Raw genomic sequence first — 26586 nt, 5'->3', positions numbered from 1 at the left:
TTTCTGGATGTAATGTCCTGAAAATATCAATTAAGTCTAACTTTTCTATTGTTTCCTTTAGGATCACTGTTGCCTTATTGATTTTCTTTCTACGGGATCTGTCCATTGGTGTGAGTGGGGTATTAAAGTCTCCTACTATGATTGTATTCCCATCAATTTCTCCTTTTATGTCTGTTAGTATTTTTCATATGTATCTGGTTGCTCCTATATTGGGGCATATATAATGACAATTGTAATATCCTCTTCTTGAATCAATCCTTTAGCCATTAAATAGTGTCCTTCATCTTTCTTTATGGCCTTCGTTTTAAAGACTATTTGGTCTGATATGAGTATGGCAACTCCTGATTTCCTGTCTTGTCCATAGGTGTGAGATATGTTTTCCCACTCCCTCACTTTCAATCTATATGTGTCCTTTGTCCTAAAGTGAGTTTCTTGCAGGCAGCAGATTGAAGGTTTTCGCTTTTTGTATCCAATCTGACACTGTTTCTTTTGATTTGAGCCTTCAGTCCATTAATATTTATGGTGATAATTGATAGATGTTTATTTATTGCAATTTTAAACCTCTTTTTCTAGTTGATTCTATGATTCTCCATTCTCCATTTCTTTTTATGTTTAGAAGGTCTCAAATTATTTTCTACCTGAGTACTTTTCTTTTCAGTTTTTGTGAATGTAATGTTTGGTTTTGATTTGAACTTCCCCTGTTTCTTATGTATGTTAACCCCTTCCTATTATTGTGTGTTTTAGCCTGATAGAGCTGTAGGTTCAAACACTTCATTACCATAATAAAATTTAAAAAAAAGAAAAAAGAATCTATTTATCTCCTTACTTCCCTTGCCCATATTTTATGATTTTGATGTCTTATTTGATTTTATTTTAAACATCCTCATGTTAGATCTGTATGATGGCTTACTTAAGTGACTGCTCTCTGATTGTGGTTTCCTCAGTCCTAGTTCTTCCTTTTTTTTTAATTTAGAGCAGCCCTCTCAGTATTTCTTTTAGAATAGTTTTTTTTTTTATTTGCTGTATTCTTTTAGCTTTATTTTGATGGAGAAATTCTTTATTTCCCCTTCTATTCTAAATGATATTCTTGCTGGATAGAGTATTCTAGGTTGCATTTTTTTTTCCCTTTCAGTTCATTAAATATCTCTTGCCATTCCCTCCTGGCCTGTAGAGTTTCCATAGAGAAATCAGCTGATAGCCTTATGGGGGTTCCCTTATAATTGACACTTTGCTTTTCTCTTGTTGCCTTTAGGATCCTCTCTTTATTATTAACTTTTGCCAGTTTATCATAATATGTCTTCGTGTGGGTCTATTTGGGTTCAGCTTGTTTGAGGCCATCTGTGCTTCCTGTATCTTGACATCAGTATCCTTTAGCTTTGGAAATTTTCCGGGGATAATTTCTTCAAATATATTTTCCATCCCCTTTTCTTTTTCTTCTCCTTCTGGAATTCCTATTATGCATAGATTGGCCTGCTTTATATTATCACATAGGTCTCTTACATTGCTTTCATCTTTTTTTTCATTTGGTTTTGTATCTGCTGTTCTGATTGTGTGATTTCCATTATTCTACCTTCCATGCCACTAATTCATTCCTCTGCATTATTCATTCTGGTTTTTACTGCCCTTAGCTCAGTTTGTATCTCTGCAAATGAATTTTCTAGTTGTTCTTGGCTTCTCCTTATATTTTCTAGTTCCTTTCTGAGGGAGTCTGTATTACTGTTCATATCTTCTCTTAATTCCTTCAGTAGTTTCACTATCTCCCTTTTGAACTGCAAGTCTGTCATACTGCAGAGGTCTGTTTCATTGTTGACTGCTTTAGGTGAGTTCTCCTGTTGGTTTAACTGGGAATGGTTTCTGAGCTTTTTCATCTTGCTTCAGATTTTCTTCTTCGTGGTGGAGGTGTATTCCCTGTGGCTGGGCAGGGTTTGCCCTGGGACTATTGCAGAGTGCTTCCTGATAGTGGGCAGTGTTGTTCAGCCTGCTTTGAGGCAACAGTGCCTTTCATGAGACTGGGCAGGGCTATCCAGGACACTCTAATTCAGCTGAGCACTTCCCAAAGGCAGGTGGGGCTAGCGGGTTTACTCTGAGGCAAAGGAGCACTTCCCGGGGGCATGTAGGACTGGCAGATGTGCACCATTGTGGAGGTGCACTTCCTCTAGCTGGGCAGGGTTTTCCCTGTTGCTCCTGAGCTGTGTAGCTCTTTTTGAGTGAGGGTGGTGCTGGATGGCTTACTCCACAGTAGTGGAGTGCTTCCTGAGGGTGGGCATTGCTAGCCAGGTCACTCCAAGGCAAAGGAGCACTTCCTGAAGGAAGATGGGACTGGCAGGTGCACATCACAGTGGAGGTGCACTTCCTGTGGCTGGGCACAGCTTGCCCTGATGCTCCTGGACCATGGAGCTCTTTCTGAGGGTGGGAGTCCTGGCCAGCTTGCTCCATGGCTGAAGGTGCTTCCTGAGGTCGGGCAGGGTTGGCAGGTGTTCATTGTGGTGGAGGTGTGCTCCCCATGGCCAGCAGGGCTTTGCCTGGGCTTCCTAAGGGCAGGCAGTTCTGTCCAGCTGCCTCTGCAGGAGTAGAGCTCTTCCTGCATGTGGGTGGGGCTAGCCAGCTCACTCTGAGACAAAGGAGCACTTCCTGAGGGTGGGCAATGCTGGCTAGCTTGCTCCACAGGAGTGGGGCGCTTCCTGTGTGCGGGCAGGCCAGGCAGAGGAAAGCCACAGTGGTGGTTGGCTTCCTGCAGGTGGTGTCACCAGTCTGCCTAGATGGCAATTGGCTTCTTATGAGGAGTGCACATGGTGGGGAGGGTGGATGTGCTGGGAAGCTCTGCTCTCTGTGAGCTGCTGTGCAAGTTTGCACACTGGGTCACAGTGAGTATTCTATGGCAGCCCGCCCCTCTTCCTCTATCCTCCCCAATACTGGTGCCTTGTCTCTCCCGCAGATCCAGACCTTCTCTGGAGTTCCCTCTGTTGTGCCTTTCCACTCCCCAGCCCTTAGCATATTGCTTCCTCCACCCGTGATGCACCGCTTCCTAGTCCCTTAGGCTGTCTCCACACCACCAACCCCAGCTTGGTCACAGGGAATAACCTCTGGAGCCACCACTACACCTTAGTGCCCAGCCACCACCCAAGCATCTCAGTCTTTGGTGTCTGTGCCAGAGGTTTAGATGATCTGTGCAGTTTTCACTCTGCTTTTCACTTCTCAGACCTGCTGCTGCACTTCTCTTGGCATCTGGAGATCCCTCCATCTTCGTTGATCTTTCAGTCTGTTAGGTGACTTTCCAAGGTGTGACTTCCTTTTCTCCTTCACATTTCCCTCTCAGGAGTGCTAGTCAGGTCCTGATTCCCTTTCTCTATCCTCTGTTCTCTTGTTTTACCCAGTTATGTCAAGAGATTCTTGCCATTTTTGGAGGTTTAAGTTCTGCCAGCATTCAATTGATGTTCTGTGTGAATTGTTTTATGTGTAGATGTGTTTTTTTGTTGTTGTTGTGTTTGTGGGAGAGAGTGAGCACATTACCCTACTCTTCCACCATCTTGCCCTCCTCCATCCCTGCTTTGTCAATGGACATTTGGGTTACTTCCATATCTTGGCTTTTGTAAATACTGTTGTAATTAATATTGGGGTGCATGCATTTTTTAGAGTTATGGTTTTCTCCAGATAGATGCCTAGGAGCAGTGGGAATGGGTAATGTGGGAGTTCTATTTTTAGTTTTGTGAGAAACTCCATACAATCTTCCATAGTTGTTACACCAATTTACATTCTCACCAGCAGTGTAAGAGGGATACTTTTTCTCCACACCCTCTCTAGCTTTTAATGTTTGTAGACTTTTTGATGATGACCATTGGCTTGTGTAAGTTGGTAACTCATAGTCATTTTGATTCACATTTAACTCATACTTAGAAATGTTGAATGTCTTTTCATATGTTTTTTGACCATCTGTAGGTCTTCTTTGGAGAAATATCTATTTAGTCTTCTGCTAATTTTTTGATTTTTTTTATATTGAGCTGCATGAGTTGGTGAATATTTTGAAGATTAATCCCTTGTCAGTCTCTTCATTTGCAAATATTTTCTCCCATTCTGTGGGTAGCTTTTTCATTTTGTTTATGGATTCCCTTGCTGTGAAAAAACTTTTAATTATGTCCCACTTTAAGTTTTGCTTTTATGGAGTTTGCTTCATGGTACAGCAGAAATGATTCTCTAGGAAACATGAGGTTGCATGTTAGATCTCTGGCCTTGCTCAGTGGGTTAAGGATCCAGTGTTGCCATGAGCTGTGGCAGACATGGCTCAGGTCTGGCACTGCTGTGGCTCTGGCATAGGCTGGCAGCAAAAGCTCTGATTCAACCCCTAGCCTGGGAACCTCAATATGCCACAGGTGCAGCCTTAAAAAGACAAAAAGACAAAATAAATAAATAAATAATAAAAGTTTTCTTTTTATTGTCATTATTCCAGGAGGTGAATATGAAAATATATTGCTGCAGTTTATGTCAGAGAGTGTTCTGCCTAAGTTTTCTTATAAAAGTTTTATAGTATCTGGTCTTATATTTAGTTTTTAATCCATATTGAGTTAATTTTTTGTATAGTGTTAGAGAGTGTTTGAAATTAATTATTTTATATGTTAAGTGTCCAGTTTTCACAGCCCCAGTTGAAGAGACTCTTTTCTCCATTGTAAATTCTTTTTTCCTTTGTCATAGATTACTTTAGCATAGTTGCATGGGTTTATATTTGCGCTTTCTATACTGTTACCTTGATACAAATTTCTGGTTTTGTGATAGTATCATAATTTTTGATCACTGTAGCTTTGAGTATAGTCTTATATCAGGGAGCCTAATTCCTCCAGCTCCTGTTTTCCTTCTCAGGATTGCTTTGGTTGTTTGGGGTCTTTTTTGTTTCCACATAAACTTTAATTTTTTTGTTCTAGTTCTTGTGAAAATTACCTTTGGTCATTTGATAGGGATTACATTTAATCTGACAATATTCATTCTCTCAGTCCAAGAGTGTTATATACAGTTCTACCTGTTTGTGTCATCTTTGATTTCTTTCATCAGCATCTTATTGTTTTCAGAGCAGATGTTTTTGTCTCTTTAGGTTGGTTTATTCCTAGGTATTTTATTTTTTCATGTGATTGTAAATGGGATTGTTACTCCAATCTCTCTTTATACTTTCCTTGCTGGTAAGTATAAAGGCAATAGATTTCTGGGTATTAATTCTGTATCCTGCAACTTTACCAAATTCATTGATGAGCTCTAACATTTTTCTGGTAGTGTAATTAAGATTTTTCTAGGTATGGTATCATGCCATCTACAAACAGTGATTGTTGTACTTCTTCCTTTCCAATTCAGATTCTATTTATTTCTTTTTCTTCTCTGATTGCCATGGCTAAATCTTCCAAAACTATGTTGAATTTTTCCATAAAAATGGCGAGTGTAGATCCATGTCTTGCTCCTAATCTTACCAGGAATACTTTAAGTCACAGGTTCAATTTCAGTACTTGTGATGGGTCTATTCATCTTTTCTATTTCTTTCTTGTTAAGTCTTGGAAGATTTTACCTTTCTAAAGGATTTGTCCATTTCTTATAGATTGTCCATTTTATTGGTCTATATTTTCTTATACTAGTCTCATGATCTTTTGCATTTCTTCCTTTGTCATAGATTACTTTAGCATAGTTGTGTGGGTTCATTGTAACTTCTCAATTTTCATTTCTGATTTGAACCCTCACCCTGTTTTTCATGATGAGTATGGCTAAGGGTTTATCAATTTTGCTGATATTTTTAAAAGCTAGCTCTTAGCTTCACTGATCTTTTCTATTGTTTTCTGCATATCTATTGCATTTATTTCTGCTTTGATCTTCTGAGTTCATTCCTTCTATTAACTCTGTGTTTTGTTTTGTCTTCTTTCTCTAGATGCTTTAGGTGTAAGGTTTGGTTGTTTATTTGAGATTTTTCTTGTTTCCTAAAGTTGGCTTGTTTGCTAAAACTTCCTCTTAGAACAACTTTTGCTGTATTTCATGGGTTTTGGATCATTGTGTCTTCATTTTCATTTGTCTTGAGGTATTTTTTTGATTTATTCTTTGATTTCTTCAATGATCCATTGGTTGTTTAGTAGCATATTGTTTATTCTCTACAAGTTTGTGTTTTTTGCAGTTTTTTTCTTATAGTTGATTTCTAATCTTAGCGTGTTATCAGAAAAGATGCTTGAAATGATTTCAATTTTCTTATATTTACCAAGGCTTTATTTGTCACACAGAATGTGATCAATCCTAGAATATGTTCTATGTGTGCTTGAGAAGAATATGTATTTCTCCTGCTTTCTGATGGAATGTTCTATTAATATCTATTAAGTCCATATAGTCTAATACATTATGTAAGGCTTATATTTCCTTGATTTTCTATCTGAATGATCTGTCTGTTGTTGTAAGTTTGGTGATATAATCCCCCATATTATTGTGATATTGTTGGTTTTTCCTTTTATAGTTGTTAGCAGTTGCCTTATATATTGCTGTGCTTCTATGTTGGGTGCATATATATTTCCAACTCTTTTTTCTTCTTGGATTGATCTTTTGATCATTAAGTAATGTCCAACTTTGTCTCTTGTGACCGTTTTATTTTGAATTCTATTATTTTCTGTGATTAAGTATTGCTACATCAGCTTTCTTTTGATTTCCATTTGCATGGAATATCTTCTTCCATTCGTTCACTTTCAGTCTCTGTATGTATCCCTAGAACTGAAGTGGATTGCTTTTGAAAGCATATATATGGGTCTTTTTTTTTTTTTTTTTAATCCATTCAGCCAGTCTCGGTGTCTTGGTTGCAGCATTTGTTCCATTTACATTTAAAGTAATTATTGGGAGTTCCCGTCGTGGCGCAGTGGTTAACGAATCCGACTAGGAACCATGAGGTTGCGGGTTCGATCCCTGCCCTTGCTCAGTGGGTTAATGATCCGGCATTGCCGTGAGCTGTGGCATAGGTCGCAGATGCGGCTCGGATCCTGTGTTGCTGTGGCTCTGGCGTAGGCTGGCGGCTACAGCTCTGATTAGACCCCTAGCCTGGGAACCTCCCATATGCCGCAGGAGCGGCCCAAGAAATGGCAAAAAGACAAAAAAAAATAAAATAAAATAAAATAAATTAAAAAAATAAAGTAATTATTGATATATAGGCTCTTTTTTTTTGGCATTTCTTGGGCCGCTCCTGTGGCATATGGAGGTTCCCAGGCTAGGGATCTAATCGGAGCTGTAGCCACCAGCCTATGCCAGAGGCACAGCAATGCAGGATCTGAGCCACGTCTGCAACCTACATCACAGCTCACAGCAATGCCGGATCGTTAACCCACTGAGCAAGGCCAGGGATGGAACCCGCAACCTCATGGTTCCTAGTTGGATTCGTTAACCACTGTGCCACGACGGGAACTCTGATATATAGGTTCTTATTGCCATTTTCTTAATTGTTTTGTATTTGATTTTGTTGGTCTTTTTCCTTCCCTTCTTCTTTTTGTTTCTTTTCTTGTGGTTTGAAGAGTTTAGTGTTGTGTTTGGATTGCTTTATCTTATTTGTGTGTTTATCTACTGTAGATAGACTTTTGGTTTGTAGTTACCATGAGGTTTTGATATAGAAATATATATATATAGCTTTAAATTGTTTTAAAACAAGGTTGTTTTAAATTGCTCTCTTAATTGCAAATGCATCTTTAGCATACTGCTTTTGTACCCTCCTCTTCCCATGATTAATGATTTTGATATCCTATTTATATATGGATGTTTTCCTACCTTTATGTTTGCCTTTATCAGTGGCCCTTCTCATTTGTGGTTTTTTTGTTGTTGCCATTGTCTGTTTCTAGTTGTGACTTTTTCTTTTATGCCCATAGAAGTACCTATAGTATTTGTTGTAAAACTGGTTTGATGGTGCTGCATTCTCTCAGCTTTTGCTTGTCTGTAAAGCTATTGATTTCTCCTTCAAATCTGAATGAGAGTCTTGCTGTGCACAGTATTCTTGGTTGTAGGCTTTTTTTCCCTCTTTTCATCATTTTAAGTGTATCATGCCAGTCCCTTCTGGCCTACAGAGTTTCTGTTGTAAAATCAGCTGATAACCCTGTCAGGGTTCTCTTGCATGTTATCTGTTGCTTTTCCGTAGCTGCTTTTAGTATTTTCTTATTGTCTTTAATTTTGGTCAGTTTGATTAATATGTGTCTCAGGGTGTTCCTCCTTGGGTTTATTTTATATGATATTCTTGTAGCTACTTGATTTGAATGAGCAATTCCTTTCAATGTTATGAAAGTTTTAGGCTATTATTTCTTCCAATAATTTCTATGGCCCTTTTTCTCTGTTTTGTCCTTCTAGGACCCATATAATGCAAATGTTGGTATGTTTAAAGTTTTCCTAAATTCCTGTTAGACCGTCTTCATTTCTTTTCATTCTTTTTTCTTTATATGTTTCATGTTAGTGATTTCCACCAGTCTGTCTTCCACTTTGTTTATTCATTTTTATGCCTCCTGTATTCTGCTGTTGGCTCATTCTAGTGAATAATTTTATTTCAGTTATTGTGTTTTTCATCTCTGCTTGTTTAATCTTAAATTTTCTATCTCTTTGTTAAGTGTTTCTTATAATTTATAAATCTTTGCCTTCATTTTTTTCTGAGATCTTGGATCATCTTTACTAAAATTACTCTAAGGTCTTCCTTTTCATGTAGATTACCTATCTCCTGTTCACTAACTGTTTTTCTGGGGGTTTGGCTTTTTGATTCTTCTGGCTCATATTTCTCTGCCTTTCATTTTGTGTAGCTTTTGTTGTGGTCTGCTTTTGACAATCTACAGGTTGTAGCTTCTCTTGCTTCTGGTGTCTGCTCCCTTGTGGGTGAATTTGATACAGGGGTTTGTTGGAGGCTTCCTGATGACAAGGACTGGTGCTTTCCCACTAATAGGTGGAGCTGAGTCTTGTATTTCTTATGTATGGGGATTTGTTTCTGGGTGTGATTAGAGGCCACTCTTTGCATGGGAGGACTTTAGTCAGCCTGTTTTCTAATGGGTGGGTCTGTGTTCCCACTCTTTTTTTTTTTTTTGCATGTGGCTTCCACTTTGATAGATGGGGCCAGATTTTTCCAAAATGGCTGGTCCAGTTGAATGCACAGCAATGATTATTCCCTGGGACTTCTGCCTTCAATGTCCTGCTCCCACAGTGAGCCACAGCCACCCCCTGCTTTCCCAGGAGACACTCCAACACCCACAGGTAGGTCTGCCCATATTTTTATGGAGTCCTTGTTTTGCCCTGGTACCCAGTGCACATGAAACTCTGTGCCCTCTACCAAGAGTAGACAGTTTATGTTTCTCCAAGTCCTGTGAATCTCCTGGCCTTCAAGGCCAAATCCATGTGCTCCCCCTGTCAATGTAAGAACCCAGACTGAGGAACCTGAAGTGTAGTTTGGAACTCTCACTCTTGTGGGAGAGCCCCTGTGATATAGTTATTTTCTAGTTAATTGGTTGACCACCTTGTGGATATGGGATTTCTTGTATCATGGGGGTGCCCCTCCTACTTCCAGATGTAGTTTCTTCTTTGTCTTTGGGTGTAGGATATCTTTTTTGGTAGCTTCCAGTCTATTTTGTTGATGGTTGTTCAGCAATTAGTTTTAATTTTGGTATTTTTGTGAGAGGAAATGAGCTCAAGTCCTTCTACTCTGCCATCTTGTCTCTCTCTCATTTATTTCATTATTAGTTTTTGGCTGCACATGCAGCATGTGGAAGTTCCTGGGCCAGGGATTGAATCTGAGACACAAGGGGTAGCCTGAGCCACAGCAGTGTTCAATCTTTCCATTTTTTGAAGTGAGGTATTAGAGTCCCTTACTATTACTATAAATATTATATACATGTATATATATTTAAAGTTATATCCTCTTGATGGATTGTCCCATTTATCATTATATAACAACTTTCTTCGTCTCATGACAATTTTTGATTTAAAGTCTGTTTTTATCATATGTTAAGTATAGCCATCCCTACTCTATTTAGGCTACAACTTGAATGGGATATTTTCCCATTGCTTCACTTTCATCTTATGTGTGTTCTTAAAAGTGACATGAGTTTCTTGTAGGCAGTACATACTTATATTTTGTTTAATTTTGTCCATTCAACAACTTTATTTCACTTGATTGGAGAATTTAAGCTATCTACATTTGAGTAATTATTGAAAGCTAAAGGCATATTATAGCCATTTGTTTCATTGTTTTCTGACTATTTTCATTTTCTTTGTTCTTTTATTCCTCTATTGCTATGTCTCTTTGTGATTTATTTTTATAGTGGTATGTTCCAATTTATTTAAGCCAGCAAAGGTAGCTCCCTAGCCTGGGAACATCCATATGCAATGGGTGTGTCCGCCCAAAAAAGCTAAGGTTATAACAACTTAAACACAATTATATACAAAAACTGTATCTCAACTTTCTTTCTCCACATTTTATATAATTTGTGTTAAAATTTACATCTTTTTGTATTGCATATTTATCATCAAACTATTGAAGCAATAATTTTTAAGTATGGTTGTCTTTTGATTATTATTCTTGAGATATATGTGATTTATGTACCACCATTAAAGTATTATTTTGAATTTTACTATTTACTTACCTTAACCAGTAAAGTTTTACATTCCCAGATGTTTATATGTTGCTAAATAGCTTATTTTAAACTTCAACTTGAAGAACTTCTTTTAGCATTTCTTGTAAGATAGCACTAGTGGTGATGAACTCCCACAATCTTGTCTAGCAAAGTTGTCATTCACTTCCACTTCTGACGATAGCTTTAGCCCATAAAGCTTTCCTAATGCAAGATTTTTTTTAATTTCAAAAATTTTGAAAATATCATTCCAATCTCTTCTGGTATGAAAGGTTTCTGCTGAGAAATCATTATCAGTCTTATGGGGGTAACTTTGTATATTAAAAGTCACTTGTCTCTTGATTCTTTCAATATTGTCACTTTGCCTTGACTTTTGACAATTTGATTATAATGTGTCTTTATGTAAAGTTCTTAGATTCTTTCTATTTGGAGGTTTTTGAACTTCATAGAATTAATGCTAATTTTCTTTCCCAGTTTTGAAAAGTTTTCTGTTATTATTTCTTTAAATAAGATATATTATATTTTTAATTGCTCCTTCTGAGACATTTGTAGTTCATATTGTTTCATTTTGTGATGTTTCATAACTCCTGAAAGATTTCTTCATTATTTTTCATTATATATATTATGGGTAAGTATATAATGAAACTCTGAATGGGTACGTTAAAGTGATCTGCCTTTGTGCTCATTCATTTTTTTCCCCACTGCATGATCAAGCCTGCTGTTGAACCTCTCTACTAAATTTTTCATTTATTTATGGTATTCTTTAGCTCCAGAATTTGTGGTTCTATTTTATGGTTTCCATCTTTGTTTAATTTCATTCATATATTATATTACTTATTTCATTTAATTGCCTATATGCATTCTCTTGTAGCTTGAAAATTCCTTTTTTTTTGGAAGTTCCTGAGCCATGATCAAACTCACACCAAAGCAGGGACCTGTGATTCTTCAGTGACAATCCTGGATTTTTACCTTACTGTGCTGAAAGAGAACTCCTGATGAACTCCTTTAACATAATATTTTTAATTATTTTTCAAGTGTTATAAAACTCCAATTATTTAAGAACAGTTACTAATGCTTTTTTTTTAATTTGGTGGTATAATGTTTCTCTGATAGTTCATGACACTTGTAACCTGTTATCACTATATGTTCCTTTGAAGGCCTAGAGTCTTTTCAGACTGACTCTTAAGGTAAAACTCTTCACCAAGAAATTCTGGATAAGTTGGTTTGTGGTGACTGTGGAAGGACTTGTCACCATGTTCCATGGGCTGGCAGAGCTGGTTCCTGGGTCTTTGGGTGGGTAAATTTGCTGAGAAATTCATGTGTGAGTGAGTTCTTGAGTCCACATGGACTTGCTTCTCATTAAGTTCTACTGAGGCATCAAGGTCTACTGACCCTTGGTTCATGGGTGAGTCTGGTACCTGGTCCACAGATGCTGGCCTAGCACAAAGACAGGTATGGAGTCTGGGTCCCTGGTCCTAGCCTTTAACTAGAAGCAGATTTATAGCCTGAGTTCATTAGTGGTAGGTCTGGAGCCTGGGTCTATTGGGATGACCTGGTGCTGGGACAAAATGCACCTTCTTTTGTTGCGACTGTCCTGATGTGAACTTTGAGCCTGACTCTACAGGGGCCCACATGGCTCTAAGGCAGGTCTTGAGTTTGAGTCTGCATGTGTCACCTTGGTTCCAAGCATTGCTGGTTTGAGTTGAAATATGACTCCCTAGGGGCAAGTGTGGTGCTGGGATCAAATGTAACTGGACTGAATTTCAGGCATGTGGTGAAGTTATATGCTCACCTCATATTTTTTTCTCCATGGGAATACTCCAGGAAAGAGGGAGCCTCTGTGATTGGGGAAGAGATGACTCAGGTAAACTATTCTTCCTACCCTCCACATTGTGTTTTTTCTCACTTATAAGCACAGCCTGCATGCTGCTTAGTTAATTAATGACCTTTAGATTTCATGTTAACTTGGACAGTTGACCATAAGTGTGGGTGGATACATGTGAGTTTTGCCAGTGACATACTGGTAAGGAAGCAATTTACCTATGTTCTACTTAATAGACAATAGCCATTCAACTCATGTCTATCTGATCATGCATGACAGCCCTATTCTTCCCTAAACACTGTAGCCATAGTGTTGATCATTCTAAAGATAATATAGCTAATACCAATCAATAGAGAGTCTATTGTTATACGACTTGGCAGAAATAATCCCTGACTCTTGGCTTTTCCCCTAATTACTTAAGACATGACTTGCAGAAAATGTGTGTGCATATTTTAGAATTTTGAAGGAAGTATTTAAATACTACTTTAAACATCCAGAAAAGGCATACTCAGGACAAGAAAGAGCACCTAAAAAACATTTCCATGTGATTTTTATTTATTATACTATGCTCTGTCAAATATATCTATATCAGCATCATTAATGATATAATATAGAGAGATAGATATACAAATATATAAATATATTAAGAACTATATATTTATATATGTCATACTCAGCTTTTTTAAATTTAGTATTTATTTTTAATAAAAGAGCCAAGAAGATTTGTATTTAAATTCTTTCCAGAATTATCATTGTGGCACAGAAAAAAATGAATCCAAATAGGAACCATGAGGTTGCTGGCTTGATTCCTGGCCTCGCTCAGTGGGTAAAGGACCCAGTGTTGCCATAAGCTGTGGTGTAGGTCACAGATGAGCCTCAGATCCTGCGTTGCTGTGGCTGTGGTGTAGGCTGGCATCTGTAGCTCCGATTCGACCCCTAGCTTGGGAATCTCCATATGCTGTGGGGTGTGGTCCTAAAAAGCAAAATAAAAAAATAAATAATAAAAAATAAATAAATTATTTCTAATTTACTTACTAGGTGTGTGTTCTTTTCAGCAATTAATTAATTTTGGAAACCTCAGTTGCTTTATTGTTAAATTTAGGATAATAATGACAGGCGTCTCATAGGGCTATTATTTTCAGATGAGATAATGTTGTGTTTAGCATGGCATCTTACTATAAAGTGTACATTTTTTTCAGAATAATATTGCGAAATTTTATATAATCTTAATTTTCAGAATCACATAATAGGCCACCTGTGATATTCTATGAGAGACAGGAAGGCAGAATATCATTTAAAGACCAAATGAATAAGAAGATTGAGGAAGGAAGGAAAGTCTGACTTTTCACTTATACCATATCCTCTTTTTCTTTAAAATGATAACTCATCTAAGGGGAAAATATACTTAACTGAAAAAATACCACCATTATTTCTATCTAACAGAGTGAATAACTCTATAAATCATAGAAAAATATAAAAACTTTGGAACTAGAATAGAACTTTGAAAACAACTTGTCTAACCAGCTTATTTTGAAGATGATAAAACAGATTCAGAAGTCAAAGTGACAAAGATGATTTAGTCAATAGCCAAGACTAAAATCAATAATTTACCAACTCCCTGCATAATACTTAAAAAAAACTACATGACCAGGAAAGATATTCATTAGTACATTGACCACATGTTTTCCTATTTGTCTTAGTATGGTATTATTTTTAGTGTAACACAGTTTCTTCATTTACTTTGGGTAAATGTCAACAAATGAATGGGTTCTCATTTATGAGTTAATATTTTTTCATTGCATTAATTTAACTTACTTCTATTTTTTTTCTCTTTTTAGGGCTTCACTTGTGGCATATGAAAGTTCCCAGGCTAGGGGTCAAATCGAAGCTGTAGATGAAAGTCTACATCACAGCCACAGCAACACAGGATCCAAGCCGTATCTGTGACCTATACCACAACTCATGGAAATGTCAGATGCTTAACTCACTGAGAAAAGCCAGGGATTGAACCTATGTCCTCATGGATACTAGTCAGACTCATTGTCACTGAGCCAAAATGGGAACTCCGGGGAGGAGGACAAGATGGCGGAGGAGTACGGGGACACGCTCGCCCTCTCCCACAAACACAACAAAAAAAGCACATCTACAGAAGAAATGACTCGCACAGAACAGCAACCAATCACTGGCAGAGGAACCTAAACTCCAATAACGGCAAGAAGTTCGTGACATTATTGGGCAGAACGGGAGAAAAGAGGAGAGTGAGAGAAGGTGAATCCCAGCGGGACGGGCGCTCCCGAAAGGGAACTGCGGAGGAGAAAGGGATCCCGCACCCTGGAAAGTCACCTACCGGGCGAAAGATCAAATGAACCGGAGGAATCCCCAGATGCAGAGAAGAGTGTAGCAGTAAGTCGGAGTACGGAAAAACGGATCAAGAACCCAACGGACCATCTGAACTACGGGCACAGTCACCAAAAATTGAGACGCCTGGGTGGGGGCTGGGCACCGAATCCTCGGCTCCAGAGGTTAGTCCCCGGGAAAGGGCCGGGGGACGCCTGGGTGGGGGCTGGGCACCGAGACCTCAGCTCCAGAGATTAGTCCCTGGGCTAGGGGGGCAGGGAAGAGTGGAAACTGCTTGGGAGGTCTCTAAACCATTTGACAGGGCAGAGACTGCCTGGGAGACTAGAAAACAAAGCTGTCACAGAGGAAGGGAGCAATACTCTAGGGGCGGGGAAGTGGAAAGCCGCCTCAGAGGGAACCTGGGAGAAGAGCCTGGTCTGCGCCCGTGCTGGGGAGCGGAGAGAAGAAGGGGCGGGTCCCCATAGAATACCCCCCATGCCACAGCAAGCTAACAGGCCCGCTAGCTAGCAGAAAGCTGTGCTTCCCAGTGCATTCCCTCCCCCCACCCCCGCCACCCCCTATGCTCTCGTGGAACCTGGGGCTGCCTGTCATCCAGGAGGGCTGGCCTCAACAATTGCCTGAAGCCTACCACCGCAGGGGCTCTCCCTGCACAGGCCTGCTTGCCCTTTGGAGGGGCTACACTTCCACAGAGCAGCACCAAACACCACCAGCCCCCGAGAAAAGGCCTGCAGCCCAGAAAAGATAGAACAAGCCTAGCCAGGCCGTGAATAGATCGGCCTAATTCTCCGACGGTTTTTCTGAGACGGGCTCCCCCTGGGAGGAGCCTCTTGGGTCTCCAAGGGCCTTGCTACCCACCCAAGACCCCACGGGGTGCTAAGACCTAGTGGACCAGCTGCATAGGACTGCCAGCTCCAGGCAGGACCCCCTGCAGCCCAGAAAAGCTGCAACAAGCCTGGCCGAATTGGGAAAAGATCTCAGACGGTCTTTCTGAATCGGGCTGCCCTGGGGAGGAGCCTCTTGAGTCTCCAAGGGCCCTGCTACCCGCCCAAGACCCCAGGGGGTGCTGAGAACCAAGTGAAATCTGCTACCATCATGGGGTGGACCTCCCAGTCCTGTCTGCCCTCAGGAAGTCCTCCTTTGCTTCAAAGAAACACTGTTAGCCCCATCAACACTCCAGAAAAGCCACACTGCCTCAAAAAAGATTGGCCAACAACGACAGCCCTCAGGAAATATTCCACGGCAGTGACAAGGCAAACACTACCCGATAACGGAGAGTAGAACTCCCTCAGGAGAAAGAAGACAACAAGCAAGATGAAGAAGCTGAGAAACCACTCCCAGTCAAACCAACAGGAGAACTCACCTAAAACAGTCAACAATGAAACAGATCTCTGCAGTCAGACAGACCTGGAATTCAAAAGAGAAATACTGAAAATACTGAAGGAATTAAGAGAAGATATAAACAGTAATGCAGATACCCTCAGAAAGGAACTAGAAAATATAAGGAGGAGCCAGGAAAAACTAGAACATTCATTTGCAGAGATGCAAACTGAACTAGGGGCAGTAAAAACCAGAATGAATCATGCAGAAGAACGAATCAGTGATATGGAAGATAGAATAATGGAAATCACTCAATCTGGTCAACAGACAGAAAACCGAATCAAAAAACTGGAAAGCAATATAAGAGACCTATGGGATAATATAAAGCGGGCCAATCTACGCATAATAGGAATTCCAGAAGGAGTAGAAAAAGATAAGGGAATGGAAAATATATTTGAAGAAATTATTGCTGGAAACTTCCCAAATCTAAAGGATACTGGATTCAAGATACAAGAAGCACAGAGGGCCCCAAACAAACTGAACCCAAACAGACCCACACCAAGACACATCATAATAAAAATGGCAAAAGTTAGTGATAAAGAGAGGATCCTAAAGGCAGCAAGAGAAAAACAGAATGTTACCTACAAGGGAACCCCCATAAGAATATCAGCTGATTTCTCTACAGAAACACTACAGGCCAGGAGGGAATGGCAAGAGATATTTAAAGTGCTCAAAGGAAAAAATATGCAACCTAGAATTCTTTATTCAGCAAGAATATCATTTAAAATAGAAGGGGAAATAAAAATTTTTCCCAACAAACAAAAACTTAAAGAATACAGCAACACAAAACCCAGGTTAAAGGAAATATTGAAAGGGCTTCTCTAAACCGAAAGGAAAGGAAGGAAAGGGAAGAAAAAAGAAAAGAAAAAAAAAAAAAGAAGAAGAAGAAGAAGAGGAAGAACTAGGACTGAGGAAACCGCAATCAGAGAGCAGTCACTCAAATAAGCCAGCATACAGATTTAATCATGAACATGCTTCAAACAAAATAAAATTAAAAAGAAAAAAATAAAAGAGTCATCAAAAACATAAAATGTGGGCAAGGGATGTTAGGAGGTAAATAATCCTTTTTGTTTGTATGTATGTCTCTCTTCCTAATTTTAATATAATAATGAAGTGTTTGAACTTACAGGACCATCAGGCTAAAACACACAATTATGGGAAGGGTTAGCATACTTAAAAAACAGGGCAACCACAAGCCAAAACCAAATATTGCATTTGCAAAAAATGAAAAAAAAAACCACTCAAGCAGATAATAACAGGAGACCATCCAACCAAAAAAAAAAAAAAAAAAAAGAAGAATGGAGAACCATAGAATCAACTGGAACACGAGGTTCAAATGGCAATAAATAATCATCTATAAATTATCACCTTAAATGTCAATGGACTGAATGCCCCAATCAAAAGACACAGAATGGCTGAGTGGATAAAAAGGCAAAAACCTTTAATATGCTGCCTACAAGAAACTCACCTCAGGACAAAAGATACATATAGATTGAAAGTGAAAGGTGGGGAAAAGTATTTCATGCCAATAGACATGACAGAAAAGCAGGAGTCGCAACGCTCATATCAGACAAAATAGACTTTAAAACAAAAGGCATAAAGAAAGACAAAGAAGGACACTATTTAATAATTAAGGGATCCATCTAAGGAGAGGATGTTACTATCATCAACATATATGCCCCAAACATAGGAGCACCCAGATACATACATCAAATATTAACAGACATAAAGGGAGATATTGATGAGAATACAATCATAGTAGGAGACCTAAATACCCCCCTCACATCAATGGACAGATCCTCTAGACAGAAAACCAATAAAGCAACAGAGATCCTAAAGGAAACAATAGAAAAGTTAGACTTCATTGATAGCTTCAGGACACTACATCCAAAAAAAGCAGAATACACATTCTTCTCAAATGCTCATGGAACATTCTCAAGAATCGACCACATATTGGGACACAAAGCTAACCTCAATAAATTTAGGAGCATAGAAATTATCTCAAGTATCTTCTCTGACCACAATGCCATGAAATTAGAAATCAACCATGGGAAAAGCAAAGAGAAAAAACCTACTCCATGGAGACTAAACAAGATGCTACTAAAAAACCAATGGGTCAATGAGGAAATCAAGAAGGAAATTAAAAACTACCTTGAAACAAATGATAATGAAGACACAACCTCTCAAAATCTATGGGATGCTGCAAAGCAGTGCTCAGAGGGAAATTTATAGCAATCCAGGCCTTTCTTAAAAAAAAAGAAAGATCCCAAATTGGCAACTTAACCCTCCACCTAAACGAATTAGAAAAAGAAGAACAAAAAAGACCTAAAGTCAGCAGAAGGAAGGCAATTATAAAGATCAAAGAAGAAATCAATAAAATAGAGACTCAAAAAACAATAGAGAAAATTAATAAAACCAAGAGCTGGTTCTTTGAAAAGGTGAACAAAATTGATAAACCCCTGGCCAGACTCACTAAAAAGAGGAGAGAAAGAACCCAAATCACCAAAATTATAAATGAAAAAGGAGAAATCACAACGGATACAGCAGAAATACAAAAAACCATAAGAGAATACTATGAACAACTATATGGCAATAAGTTTGACAATCTGGAAGAAATGGACAATTTTCTAGAATCTTCCAGCCTGCCAAAACTGAATCAACAGAAACAGACCAACTGAACAGACCGATCACTAGAAATGAAATTGAAGAGGTCATAAAATCACTCCCTACAAATAAAAGTCCAGGACCAGATGGCTTCACAGGTGAATTTTACCAAACATATAAAGAGAATTGGTGCCCATCCTCCTTAAACTCTTTCAAAAGGTTGAAGAAGAAGGAATACTCCCAAAGACATTCTATGAGGCCACCATCACCCTCATTCCAAAACCAGGCAGAGATACCACCAAAAAAGAAAACTATCGCCCAATATCATTGATGAATATAATGCAAAAATTCTCAACAAAATCTTAGCCAACGGAATCCAACAACATATCAAAAAAATTATACACCATGACCAGGTTGGGTTCATCCCAGGTTCACAAGGATGGTTCAACATACACAAATCAATCAGCATCATACACCACATTAACAAAAAAAAGGTCAAAAATCATATGATCATCTCAATAGACGCAGAAAAAGCATTTGACAAAGTTCAACATCCATTCATGATCAAGACCCTCGCCAAAGTGGGTATAGAGGGAACATTCCTGAATATAATCAAAGCCATTTATGATAAACCCACAGCAAATATAATCCTCAATGGGGAAAAACTGAAAGCCTTCTCACTCAAATCTGGAACAAGACAGGGATGCCCACTCTCACCACTGCTCTTCAACATGTTTTGGAAGTCTAGCCACAGCAATTAGACAAACAAAAGAAATCAACGGCATCCATATAGGAAGAGAAGAGATCAAACTGTCACTGTATGCAGATGACATGATACTATACCTAGAAAACCCTAAGGACTCAACCCCAAAACTCCTTGAACTGATTAATAAATTCAGCAAAGTGGCAGGATATAAGATTAACATTCAAAGTCAGTTGCATTTCTGTATACCAGCAATGAAACATTAGAAAAGGAATACAAAAATATGATACCTTTTAAAATTGTACCTCACAAAATCAAATACCTCGGAATACACCTAACCAAAGAGGTAAAGGACCTATATGCCGAGAACTATAAAACCTTAATCAAAGAAATCAAAGAAGATGTAAAGAAATGGAAAGATATTCCATGTTCCTGGATTGGAAAAATCAATATTGTGAAAATGGCCATCCTACCCAAAGCAATCTACAGATTCAGTGCAATCCCTATCAAATTACCCAGGACATTTTTCACAGAACTAGAACAAACAATCCAAACATTTAGATGGAACCACAAAAGACCCAGAATCGCCAAAGCAATCCTGAGAAACAAAAACCAAGCAGGAGGCATAACTCTCCCAGACTTCAAGAAATACTACAAAGCCACAGTCATCAAAACAGTGTGGTACTGGTATCAAAACAGACAGACAGACCAATGGAACAGATTAGAGAATACAGAAATTAACCCTGACACCTATGGTCAATTAATCTTTGACAAGGGAGGCAGGAACATCAAATGGGAAAAGGAAAGTCTATTCAGCAAGCATTGCTGGGAAACCTGGACAGCTGCATGCAAAGCAATGAAACTAGAACACACCCTCACACCATGCACAAAAATAAACTCCAAATGGCTGAAAGACTTAAATATACGACAGGACACCATTCAACTCCTAGAAGAAAACATAGGCAAAACACTCTCTGACATCAACATCATGAATATTTTCTCAGGGCAGTCTCCCAAAGCAATAGAAATTAGAGCAAAAATAAACCCATGGGACCTCATCAAACTGAAAAGCTTTTGCACAGCAAAGGAAACCCAAAAGAAAACAAAAAGACAACTTACAGAATGGGAGAAAATAGTTTCAAATGATGCAACCGACAAGGGCTTAATCTCTAGAATATATAAGCAACTTATACAACTCAACAGCAAAAAAACCAATCAATCAATGGAAAAATGGGCAAAAGACCTGAATAGACATTTCTCCAAGGAAGATATACAGATGGCCAACAAACACATGAAAAAATGCTCAACATCCCTGATTATAAGAGAAATGCAAATCAAAACTACCATGAGATACCACCTCACACCAGTCAGAATGGCCATCATTCATAAATCCACAAATAACAAGTGCTGGAGGGGCTGTGGAGAAAAGGGAACCCTCCTGCACTGCTGGTGGGAATGTAAACTGGTACAGCCACTATGGAGAACAGTTTGGAGATACCTTAGAAATCTATACATAGAACTTCCATATGACCCTGTAATCCCACTCTTGGGCATCTATCCAGACAAAACTCTACTTAAAAGAGACACATGCACCCGCATGTTCATTGCAGCACTATTCACAATAGCCAGGACATGGAAACAATCCAAATGTCCATCGACAGATGATTGGATTCGGAAGAAGTGGTATATATACACAATGGAATACTACTCAGCCATAAAAAAGGATGACATCATGCCATTTGCAGCAACATGGATGGAACTAGAGAGTCTCATACTGAGTGAAATGAGCCAGAAAGACAAAGACAAATACCATATGATATCACTTATAACTGGAATCGTATATCCAGCACAAATGAACATCTCCTCAGAAAAGAAAATCATGGACTTGGAGAAGAGACTTGTGGTTGCCTGATGGGAGGGGGAGGGAGTGGGAGGGATCGGGAGCTTGGGCTTATCAGACACAACCTAGAATAGATTTACAAGGAGATCCCGCTGAGTAGCATTGAGAACTATGTCTAGATACTCATAGTGCAACAGAAGAAATGGTGGGGGAAAAACTGTAATTGTAATGTATACATGTAAGGATAACCTGACCCCCTTGCTGTACAGTGGGAAAATAAAATAAATTAAAAAAAAGAAAAAAAAATGGGAACTCCTGAATTAGTCCTTTTTTAAGTTGCAAAGACAGATAGGTAACAATCAGTGAAATTATGTTTACTTATATCAACTTGATTATTAAATACATTATTTGTGACGTGAATTGATAATATAAATTCTTTATATGTTTTAAAATTTTTATACCAATTACATCACTGAATATGTTAAAGCTTCAAGCAAGTTCCTATTTATACCTCCCTGTTCACTCCTGAGTCACTATATTAAGGGTAGATTGATTTTACTAACAAACAACTCTACTATGTTTGGTTTAACTATTATATTTTATCTCTTCCTCATGAAAATCTCTGATTAGCTAGCTTAGCTGGGTATCTCTCCATCAAATGTCAGTCAGAGTTCCATCCAGAGGTCTTCTATTCTGTGATGTAGCTATACTGAACAAATGGTCTCCAAGTCCACCATGGAAATGACAGAGAACTTGGGGAAGGCTCAGTAGACAATCAACTACCTTGGATTGGAAGTTACAGACAGAATTTCAATTTTCATTAAGTGAGGTCAAATCCAGTTACATAGCTTCATCTAGATGCAAGGGAGAGGTGGTAATAGGATCCCTGGCAACAAATCAATAGTATAGAAGGAATAAGAGTCTTTGTTGGTCAATTAAATTTCTCTGTCATACTCACCTTTTTGACAGTTTGTAAGTGTATTTAAGTGACTAAAGTTTCCAATATTTTTTTTTTATTTTTATTTTTTATTTATTTTTTTTTTAATTTTATTTTCCCACTGTACAGCAAGGGGGTCAGGTTATCCTTACATGTATACATTACAATTACAGTTTTTCCCCCACCATTTCTTCTGTTGCAACATGAGTATCTAGACATAGTTCTCAATGCTATTCAGCGGGATCTCCTTGTAAATCTATTCTAAGTTGTGTCTGATAAGCCCAAGCTCCCGATCCCTCCCACTCCCTCCCCCTCCCATCAGGCAACCACAAGTCTCTTCTCCAAGTCCATGATTGATTTTCTTTTCTGAGGAGATGTTCATTTGTGCTGGATATTAGATTCCAGTTATAAGTGATGTCATATGGTATTTGTCTTTGTCTTTCTGGCTCATTTCACTCAGTATGAGATTCTCTAGTTCCATCCATGTTGCTGCAAATGGCATGATGTCATCCTTTTTTATGGCTGAGTAGTATTCCATCGTGTATATATACCACATCTTCCAAATCCAATCCTCTGTCGATGGACATTTGGATTGTTTCCATGTCCTGGCTATTGTGAATAGTGCTGCAATGAACATGCGGGTGCATGTGTCTCTTTTAAGTAGAGCTTTGTCCGGATAGATGCCCAAGAGTGGGATTGCAGGGTCATATGGAAGTTCTATTTATAGATTTCTAAGGTATCTCCAAACTGTTCTCCATAGTGGCTGTACCAGTTTACATTCCCACCAGCAGTGCAGGAGGGTTCCCTTTTCTCCACAGCCCCTCCAGCACTTGTTATTTGTGGATTTATGAATGATGGCCATTCTGACTGGTGTGAGGTGGTATCTCATGGTAGTTTTGATTTGCATTTCTGTAATAATCAGCGATGTGGAGCATTTTTTCATGTGTTTGTTGGCCATCTGTATATCTTCCTTGGAGAAATGTCTATTCAGGTCTTTTGCCCATTTTTCCATTGATTGATTGGCTTTTTTGCTGTTGAGTTGTATAAGTTGCTTATATATTCTAGAGATTAAGCCCTTGTCAGTTGCATCATTTGAAACTATTTTCTCCCATTCTGGAAGTTGTCTTTTTGTTTTCTTTTTGGTTTCCTTTGCTGTGCAAAAGCTTTTCAGTTTGATGAGGTCCCATGGGTTTATTTTTGCTCTAATTTCCATTGCTTTGGGAGACTGCCCTGAGAAAATATTCATGATGTTGATGTCAGAGAGTGTTTTGCCTATGTTTTCTTCTAGGAGTTGAATGGTGTCCTGTCGTATATTTAAGTCTTTCAGCCATTTGGAGTTTATTTTTGTGCATGGTGTGAGGGTGTGTTCTAGTTTCATTGCTTTGCATGCAGCTGTCCAGGTTTCCCAGCAATGCTTGCTGAATAGACTTTCCTTTTCCCATTTGATGTTCCTGCCTCCCTTGTCAAAGATTAATTGACCATAGGTGTCAGGGTTAATTTCCATATTCTCTAATCTGTTCCATTGGTCTGTCTGTCTGTTTTGATACCAGTACCACACTGTTTTGATGACTGTGGCTTTGTAGTATTTCTTGAAGTCTGGGAGAGTGATGCCTCCTGCTTGGTTTTGTTTCTCAGGATTGCTTTGGCGATTCTCGGTCTTTTGTGGTTCCATCTAAATGTTTGGATTGTTTGTTCTAGTTCTGTGAAAAATGTCCTGGGTAATTTGATAGGGATTGCATTGAATCTGTAGATTGCTTTGGGTAGGATGGCCATTTTCACAATATTGATTTTTCCAATCCAGGAACATGGAATATCTTTCCATTTCTTTACATCTTCTTTGATTTCTTTGATTAAGGTTTTATAGTTCTCGGCATATAGGTCCTTTACCTCTTTGGTCAGGTGTATTCCGAGGTATTTGATTTTGTGAGGTACAATTTTAAAAGGTATCATATTTTTGTATTCCTTTTCTAATGCTTCATTGCTGGTATACAGAAATGCAACTGACTTCTGAATGTTAATCTTATATCCTGCCACTTTGCTGAATTTATTAATCAGTTCAAGGAGTTTTGGGGTTGAGTCCTTAGGGTTTTCTAGGTATAGTATCATATCATCTGCATACAGTGACAGTTTGATCTCTTCTCTTCCTATATGGATGCCGTTGATTTCTTTTGTTTGTCTAATTGCTGTGGCTAAGACTTCCAAAACGATGTTGAAGAGCAGTGGTGAGAGTGGGCATCCCTGTCTTGTTCCAGATTTGAGTGAGAAGGCTTTCAGTTTTTCCCCATTGAGGATTATATTTGCTGTGGGTTTATCATAAATGGCTTTGATTATATTCAGGAATGTTCCCTCTATACCCACTTTGGCGAGGGTCTTGATCATGAATGGATGTTGAACTTTGTCAAATGCTTTTTCTGCGTCTATTGAGATGATCATATGATTTTTGACCTTTTTTTTGTTAATGTGGTGTATGATGCTGATTGATTTGCGTATGTTGAACCATCCTTGTGAACCTGGGATGAACCCAACCTGGTCATGGTGTATAATTTTTTTGATATGTTGTTGGATTCGGTTGGCTAAGATTTTGTTGAGAATTTTTGCATTGATATTCATCAATGATATTGGGCATAGTTTTCTTTTTTGGTGGTATCTCTGCCTGGTTTTGGAATGAGGGTGATGGTGGCCTCATAGAATGTCTTTGGGAGTATTCCTTCTTCTTCAACCTTTTGAAAGAGTTTAAGGAGGATGGGCACCAATTCGTCTTTATATGTTTGGTAAAATTCACCTGTGAAGCCATCTGGTCCTGGACTTTTATTTGTAGGGAGTGATTTTATGACCTCTTCAATTTCATTTCTAGTGATCGGTCTGTTCAGTTGGTCTGTTTCTTGTTGATTCAGTTTTGGCAGGCTGTAAGATTCTAGAAAATTGTCCATTTCTTCCAGATTGTCAAACTTATTGCCATATAGTTGTTCATAGTATTCTCTTATGGTTTTTTGTATTTCTGCTGTATCCGTTGTGATTTCTCCTTTTTCATTTATAATTTTGGTGATTTGGGTTCTTTCTCTCCTCTTTTTAGTGAGTCTGGCCAGGGGTTTATCAATTTTGTTCACCTTTTCAAAGAACCAGCTCTTGGTTTTATTAATTTTCTCTATTGTTTTTTGAGTCTCTATTTTATTGATTTCTTCTTTGATCTTTATAATTGCCTTCCTTCTGCTGACTTTAGGACTTTTTTGTTCTTCTTTTTCTAATTCGTTTAGGTGGAGGGTTAAGTTGTCAATTTGGGATCTTTCTTCTTTTTTGAGAAAGGCCTGTATTGCTATAAATTTCCCTCTGAGCACTGCTTTGCAGCATCCCATAGATTTTGAGAGGTTGTGTCTTCATTATCATTTGTTTCAAGGTAGTTTTTAATTTCCTTCTTGATTTCCTCATTGACCCATTGGTTTTTTAGTAGCATCTTGTTTAGTCTCCATGGAGTAGGTTTTTTCTCTTTGCTTTTCCCATGGTTGATTTCTAATTTCATGGCATTGTGGTCAGAGAAGATACTTGAGATAATTTCTATGCTCCTAAATTTATTGAGGTTAGCTTTGTGTCCCAATATGTGGTCGATTCTTGAGAATGTTCCATGAGCATTTGAGAAGAATGTGTATTCTGCTTTTTTTGGATGTAGTGTCCTGAAGATGGCAATTAAGTCTAACTTTTCTATTGTTTCCTTTAGGATCTCTGTTGCTTTATTGGTTTTCTGTCTAGAGGATCTGTCCATTGATGTGAGGGGGGTATTTAGGTCTCCTACTATGATTGTATTCTCATCAATATCTCCCTTTATGTCTGTTAATATTTGATGTATGTATCTGGGTGCTCCTGTATTTGGGGCATATATGTTGACAATAGTAACATCCTCTCCTTGGATGGATCCCTTAATCATTAAATAGTGTCCTTCTTTGTCTTTCTTTATGCCTTTTGTTTTAAAGTCTATTTTGTCTGATATGAGCGTTGCGACTCCTGCTTTTCTGTCATGTCTATTGGCGTGAAATATTTTTCCCCACCCTTCACTTTCAATCTACATGTATCTTTTGTCCTAAGGTGAGTTTCTTGTAGGCAGCATATTGAAGGTTTTTGCCTTTTTATCCACTCAGCCATTCTGTGTCTTTTGATTGGGGCATTCAGTCCATTGACATTTAAGGTGATAATTGATAGATGATTATTTATTGCCATTTGAACCTTGTGTTCCAGTTGATTCTATGGTTCTTCTCTTTTTTTTTTTTTTTTTTTTGGTTTGATGGTCTCCTGTTATTATCTGCTTGAGTGGTTTTTTTTTTTCATTTTTTGCAAATGCAATATTTGGTTTTGGCTTGTGGTTGCCCTGTT

This window comes from Sus scrofa, chromosome X (genome assembly GCF_000003025.6).
Source record: "Sus scrofa isolate TJ Tabasco breed Duroc chromosome X, Sscrofa11.1, whole genome shotgun sequence".
Classification (NCBI taxonomy): Eukaryota; Metazoa; Chordata; class Mammalia; order Artiodactyla; family Suidae; genus Sus; species Sus scrofa.
The sequence above is the reverse complement of the archived record's forward strand: the minus strand, read 5'-3'. Positions refer to the sequence as shown.